Source organism: Mustela nivalis, assembly GCF_964662115.1.
Source record: "Mustela nivalis genome assembly, chromosome: 6".
Classification (NCBI taxonomy): domain Eukaryota; kingdom Metazoa; phylum Chordata; class Mammalia; order Carnivora; family Mustelidae; genus Mustela; species Mustela nivalis.
Genome location: NC_139025.1, coordinates 99,278,579 through 99,285,724, shown reverse-complemented (window position 1 = coordinate 99,285,724; position 7,146 = coordinate 99,278,579). Strand labels below are relative to the sequence as shown.

At 51.3% G+C, this 7,146-nt stretch overlaps 1 long non-coding RNA gene across 5 annotated transcripts in view; it reads right to left on the bottom strand.

Moving 5' to 3' along the window:
* Positions 1-3,327: 3,327 nt before the first annotated feature.
* LOC309867883 overlaps positions 3,328-7,146 on the bottom strand; it is a 29,853-nt gene continuing 26,034 nt past the window's right edge. For 3 of the 5 annotated variants that reach the window (XR_014313367.1, XR_014313368.1, XR_014313369.1), the window contains 3 exons: positions 7,042-7,076; positions 5,337-6,181; positions 3,328-4,515 (listed from right to left, as the gene is read on the bottom strand). This is a non-coding gene — a long non-coding RNA (uncharacterized lncRNA). Of the gene's footprint in view, positions 6,182-7,041; positions 7,077-7,146 lie in introns of all 5 variants that reach the window. The other 2 variants (XR_014313366.1, XR_014313370.1) reach the window with 1 other exon arrangement.

Sequence of the window (7,146 nt, the reverse complement as noted above, 5' to 3'; positions counted from 1 at the left end):
TCGATCCTTTGCAAAAATACAACTCCTGTTCTTGAATTCAGAAAACCAGCAAGAGCAGAACTGGACCCATGTGCTCTTTCCATTAATTCTAAACAACTGTATCTCTCACTCTCTACCATCCAAGCTGGTGTAGTGTTTGGTTATGAGCACAAGCTCTCTAGCCAGATTTCCTGGGTCTCAATCCCTTCGCTGCCATTTACTAGTTGTGTGACATTGGGCAAGTTGTTGAATCTCTCTGCGCCTCAGCTTCCCCATCTGCAACTGGAGGCGGGAGAGGGTACCTACTTCACAGAACTGTGCAGAGCCAGGAAAGTCAGCCAGGTCTCTGGCTTTTCCAGGACTAAGAATTGCCTGTATTTCCTCGTATCTGCTCCAAGACAACCGGTCATACCAAGTGGAATAACAAGTTTCTTGAGAAGGAGAGAGAGTCACGCCAACATTGGTCTTTTTCTTGTTTGGCATCTCAGAAGGAGACTTTGAAAACCACGCACCCAGTTACCCAAGTTCCTCATAAGAACCAGGCATCTTTGGGGGAAGAAAGGAAAACCAAAGCTTGTCCTCCAACTCCATGCACTGGAGGCCGTGAGCCGAGGAGAAGGCGCAACGAGAGGTCCTACAGACCCACATTCTCGGCTGTTACCTGGAAAGGATCATTTCACCTCCACTGAAGAGAACAGAAATGGATCCCTGATGGAACGCCGCTAGGCAGCTCCGAGCGCCCGCCTGGAGAGGACTCGTCGCTGCCCTGGGGCGGCTTAGGGGCCCCGCCTCTGCTGCCTGCCTCAGCTGTGGTGAGCCTGGGAGCTCTGCGGCCCTGGATAGAGCCCTGCTACTCACCGAGCGGCTGCAGAGACCGCTGGGCCCACTACCAGTGTGCTCTGGCACCTGCAAAGCTTGTACACCATTTTTTTTTTTTTTTTTTTCCTCCTGGAAAGAAAACACCTCGATAAAGTCCGCGCAGGAAATCTGAACTTTACTGGACTTTTCCCCTCTTCCCATCTTAATCAAGTAGGACTATGCTTTTTTGCAGTCATTACGTCGGGGTAGGGTCCCGATCTTTTCAGGGCCTGTGCCTCCAAAGGTCTTGCCGGGCCTCGCGGCAGCCACTTTCTCATGACATGATCACTGCCAGGGTGCTTTGCCTTTTGGTGTCTCCTGTAAAACGCTGACAGTAGTAGGCACAAGGCAGGGCTGTCGGGAGTACTGAAATACTGGAAGCCCCTGGCACATGGTAGATGCTTAATAAGGAGTGGGCATTGCTATGTTTTTAAGATTCAGAGGCATCATTTTAAGATTCAGAGACATTCAGAGAAGTCTTGTTGCGTATCCTGTTACAGTCCCCTTGGGTCTATCATAGCACTAGGGGCCTGTTATATTTTGGACCTGAAGCGGGTCAACTTTGGCAAATCCGCTTGCTTAAGTGGTAGGTGCCTTAGGACTCGGGATAGTGCAGGGGAAAGCAGGGGCAACGTTGGGGAAGATCGAAGCCTGGGGTCGGGCGTAAAAAGCAGAGCAAGGAGAAAATCTGACTACGCCCCACCTCCTCTTATTTTATCTCCTGGGACTACAGTTTCCTTTGTGTGAAACAAAAGATAAAACCTGTAGGTGGGAAGTGTTTGCATTGAGGGACCGAGGAAACAAAATATGGAACGCTTCACGAATTTGCGTGTCATCCTTGCGCAGGGGCCATGCTAATCTTCTCTGTATCGTTCCAATTTTAGTATATGTGCTGCCGAAGCGAGCACGAATCATCCGTTTTCCCGGCCAGTATATAAAGCTCAAAAGAGCCATGCCTTTACAGTTATGACGACTATGCTGCGCGCTTTTCAAAAATCCCCAAATAATTACAGCATTATGACCTTTTATTATCTCGTACAGACAGTAATTGTATCTTTGTGATTACAGCTAAATTAAATCTAATTTTGTCCCTAATCTTCCAACGTTGTGTATGCAAATGAAGGGACCATGGGAAATTGGCCCTCGGCCCGCCCGACCTCTGCGCGCCCCCAGAGGGCGCCGGGAACACGCTCGGTCACGTGGTGCGCGCGGGCCCAGCTCTTGCTCCGCGTCTGGTGGGCTGGGCCCCCAGGGGTCGCGCGCGGGGCTGCTTAGCGAAAGCCGCCGCGCAGTGGCTTCCGACGAAACGGGGGCGGGGTCAGGGCCTTTGGCTGGGGGGTGGAGAGAGGGGGCCGTGTGCGCCTGAGGGCCCCGCAGCATGCCGGACCCGCACCCCGAAGCGGCTGCGGTCGGCCAGTGGGGCAGTCCGGGGTCTAGGGCCCGTGACCCCGCCAAGAGCTGGAACCACGGAGCGTGAACCGGAAGGGGCTGGGCAGGGTTGGCCGAGGGCTGCGGTGGGGTGGGCCACGTGGCGCCGCTGCTTCCTCTGGGGGTGCTCGGGACCCGCGCCCGGTGCTTGGAGTCAAGGGCAAGGGGTACGGTTTGGGGTACCCCATAGTGTGGCACCATAGCGTGATTCGGGATGTGACAGCCTGGGAATGGTCACTGCGCTTAGGTCCCTTAGGCCTTTAACCCGACCCGTGGCTTTCCCCTCAAAATGCAGGTTAGAAAACAAGCTCTAGTTGGGTAATCAAGGCCAAAATTGCCCCTGCCAGTTGTGAAAGTTGAGCTCTGGAGCTAAGTCTGGTTTCATTTCCTCCTCCCAGTGGAACTCGAGCGAGGAAAGATTTGGGACCAGGGGTGCCCCCTCCCCTTTCGCTGACCTCGAGGATACCCCCAAGGCCTTATCAGCTCAGACTTCCCTTCCTGCTGGCCTTCTCCAAATACCAAGCTCCTAGACGTCAGCGGTGGGGCTGTGGGTCCAATAGGCAGTGGTTTGGGTTGCTGCGTGATTGCAGGACGCTTCGGTTCCAGCAAGGGAGCCAGGATAACATGGCAGAGCATTCTCAGTCCGGTGCTGAGATGGACTGGGAAGGAAGAGCCTGGGGGATAGACAGTGACTGGGGCAAGAAGGTGGGCAGGAGGGGAGGGGACGTTTGAGTAGTTGCTTGATAGGGCTGCAGCCCTTAGAGGGCAGGTCAGGCAGTACCAGGCAGAGGAAGACCTGGGAGCCACCTCAGTCAGTTTCACGGATCTGGGCAAGTCCTCTAGGCAGGAGAGACCGCTGTGGAGGTGGTTGGTGCCCTGTGGACCTGCTCTGGCTCAGCACTGTGAGCCTGACTGGAGCCACAGCCAGGGAGCACCCGGCCTGGCCTCTGGCGACTTTGGAGCCCCTCCCCCCACCTGTCTTCAGTGAAATGGAAATCAGGTGCAGGCTGCCCAACTTCTCATCTGACCTCTCTCTAAATAAGCAGTAAGCAAACACAAACCTCAGAATGCTAATATGGCCTTTATTGAGCGAAAAGAGCTAATTTGGGCAACGATGTTTCCCTCAGATTTACAAAAGGGAATTGCAAATAACCAAAAAGCGTATTAGCATTGATGGGAGATGATGCTAATCTTCAATTAGCATCCACGTTTTTATTCATTTATTTAGAAGAAGAGCCTTTTCGTCACAGTCGATGCTCACACGTGTCACGGTGACAGGTACATCTCGTGGGTTCATAACTGCCTTATTGCGAAAACCAGCAGGAGATGGACCAGGTTGTTCACCATTTCTGGCTACACGAGCATGTGTTATTTTGAGCCAGACATGGGTTTTTTTGTTGTTGTTGTTGTTTGTTTGTTCTGTTTTGTTTTTTCGTTTGTTTTTCTTATTGAGCAATTGTAACATAGAAGAGGGACATCTGAGTTCTCTCTTACATTCCTTCCCGCATCTGTCTTTGTGACCTTGCCCAACTCCCTGGATTTCTCTGGTCCTGTTTTAGCTTCTGCAGAGTGAAGAAACTGTCCTAGAGATGATCTTTCATATCTCTCTCCGCTTTGGCATGCTGTGATTCCTGTGATTGATCTTTCTTTCTTTCTTTCTTTCTTTCTTCTGTTTTTGTAACTGGGTAACTGAAGGACTTTTTTGGAGACTATAATTAGCAAGATGTAAACATTCAACACTTTCTGCTTTCTGTTTTAGAAGGGTGGAGAATTCTGGTCATCCTTGGGGCACGGAAGACCCCAAGAATTAGTCCACAGGGGCTACCGTGGACCTAGGGTCTGGGACCTGCAGAACCCTGCAGCACTCTCCTCTGAACCCTGAAGGCCCAGTGTGGAGGAAGGGGGGAGGGTAGGGATGAAAGGGGAGGAGATGGATTGGATGTGACTTGAAGCTGGAGGACAGACGGATGGAGGACTCAGTATGGAGAGAACCAAGGGGATCCTGCTCCCAGAGACCCCAAGGGGATGGACACTAAAAAGCAAGGAGTATGTTTCTGCGTAGGTTATGGGTCTCAGAGCTGCAGGGGAAGCCGGCTCCTGCTGGCCCTCAGAGCTGTTGTCTTCGCTCTACTCTGAGACCCAAGGTGGCCTGAGTCCTGACAGACTTCGCTGAATGTCCTGGGCTGCAGAACCTTAAGAGACGCAGAGTGGTTCCCTTGATCCCATCGGAGGTGGAGCTTCCCACCACTCCTGAGTGGGAGAGATCAGAGCCAACTTTAATTAAATCTGGATAAATGAAGCAATGGACTGTTTCATATTGAAAACATGTCAGTGAGGACATGAGATCTTAGGATTCTCTAACATTGTTATAGTATTCCCTTGAAGCCTGGGAGCACTGAGTGTTTCCACATGTCATTAATTTGAAATAAGAAGGGCTAGGGATTCCCATCAGCCCCACCAGAGGGAGGAGGAAGCAGGGGTGTGGAGAAGCAGCCATGGCCTTCTCTTTGCTGGGAATGGCATTGGTGGCATCCAGATTTTACCCAGCATAGTAGGGCAGAGAAGTGCTGAGTTCACAGGCCTAGCCGGGAAGCTCCAAGGGTCCAGACACAGGACAGGACTTCAGGCGGTCTGGGTGTGGAGAAGAACCCACCCCTCAGGCCCTAGAAATCCTTTTGAGCAGCACCTGCTCTGACTTAAATCTTGTTCTCCTAAGATCTCTTTTGAAGTATGCTCTCCCACCCTAATCACCCCAGTGTAAAGGAGTTTTTCCATATTTCCTTCTTTGCCTCCCCGAAAAGAAAGCCAGGGTTGGGAGGGGGAGGTAGAAAAAGGTCTGTGTTCACCGACAGCTCAGAGGGTGGCCTCTGGGAAGAGGCAGGGTCACCAGTGGCCAGAGGGAGTTTCTCTTTGCAAGCCTCCTAATCCCCCTGTGCTGGGAGCCCTTGCTCTTCCGGCTTGGCCCCTGCTGTGGTTAGAGCCCTTCTAATCCATCCCAGATGCCTGACCTCAGTGCTGCCCCTTCCCAGCTTGATTCTGGAAGGGGGTTGGCGACCACACTTTTCACTCACCCCCAGATCTCTTTTTTGCGCCTGGAGCTTTGTCCGTGTCTGCTTTTCCCCACCTGTTGGGCGGTGACTCCAAGGCAAGCCCAGCAGGGCTGTTGGAATAGTAACTGCAGGGCTATGTGAGTGGCCTGAGCACCTTAGAGGAGCTGCTTCCTGTGAAGTGTTTGGAGCAGGTTCTGGATCTGTGGGAAGTTCGTAGTAGGTACACAGATACTCAATGTAGGCTTGCCTGGGCCGTGGTGTTGGTTAAGCATCTGACTCTTGGTTACAGCTGGGGTCTCGGTCTTAGGGTCATGGGGTCAGGCTCGGGCTCAGCACGGGGTCCCCTTGAGAGTCTCTTTCCCTCTCCCTCTGCCCCTCCTGTTGTGCTTTCTCTTCCTCTTTCTAAAATAAATCTTAAAACAAAACAAAACAAAAAAACACAAAAAAACCCCACAAACCCCGCCATGTATAACCACTTCCTTACTCGTCTTTGGTCTTCTTAATTTTCCAAGAATCAGACTTTTTAAAAAGTGAGAATAGCTCCTCTTTTTAAAGCTACTGGAGGGATTGTTTCTTCGCTAAGATAACATTTTTGTCGTGGTAGCTCCTTTCCTTTGTTCCCACTCCCCTCCGTAGCTGCAGTGAGGACTGTTTTCCCTCAGAGGGCTTTGCTGCCTTGGGTCTGATATGGAAAGCCTTGGTTGCATCTGTCTCTGGGAGGGGACAGCTTATAACTCACTCACTGCTGTTCTCTGAGCTTAGTGTGAATTCTTGCCCTTTCTTCTGATGTTCTGTTTCTTTTTCATGTCTTAGAGATAAGCAGGAGGGAGTCTTGTTCCTCTTTTGCTGATGGGGAAAACCTAGGCCTGGAGAGGAAAGGGACACAGCTAGTGAGTGACACTGGAATTTGCTCCCAAATCTCTCTGGCTCCAAGGGCTAACTCCGCACCCAGATGGAATAAAGGAGTCCCACTGGACAGTTTTTGGAGGTGCGCTCTCTCCCGCGCCTTAACTCCTGCCTTTGAAGCATCCTTATTCTGAGCTGTTGCTATCTGAAGGGTTCACTGATTTAGTTCAAGAAACCTCTTCTCTGGCATTCCCAGGGCAGCCTGAGAGCACAGGGTTTTTAGGTTGAGAGTGTGCAAGGGACCCTCTGAAAGAGGGACAAAAAGAATCTCCAAGTCCAAGTACGAAGGCTGCCAACTTCCAGGTTCTATCAGTTTTTCTATGTGGGGTTGCAGCTGGGAGAAGTGACACACCCTGTCAGCAGCTGTGTGCAGGGAGGTGTACCTTCTCTGAGCCAAGAAGGGCCATATTGACGAGGCCCAGCAGTGAGCCTCAGTTTCCTCCCCTCTAAGATGGAAGTAAGGATCTCCCTACTCGCTTTATTAGGTGGTGAGGCCCAATGGGAAATCCCACTGTATTTCCTTCTCTCTCTCTCTTTCTTTCAGATTTCATTTATTTATTTGACAGAGAGAGAGACACACACAGCGAGAGAGGGAACAGAAGGAAGGGCAGTTGGAGAGAGAGAAGCAGGCTTTCTGCCAAGCAGGGAGCCTAATGCATGACCCTGGAATCATGACCCAGCCAAAGGCAGACATTTAACAACGGAGCCACCCAGGCGCCCCAGGAAATTTCACTGTAAAGTGCTAGATGGCAAAAGGTAAGACTACTGCTTTCTCAGCAGACACCCATCCCAGCCTCAGGTAGCTAAATGCTTTGCTTACCTGGTGAGCGAGGCATTTGTGCATTGGGAACAGACCTACAAAATATGAGCACCAAGATGAACCATCACATTGTATTAATATTTTCACACCACTTAACTCTCATTA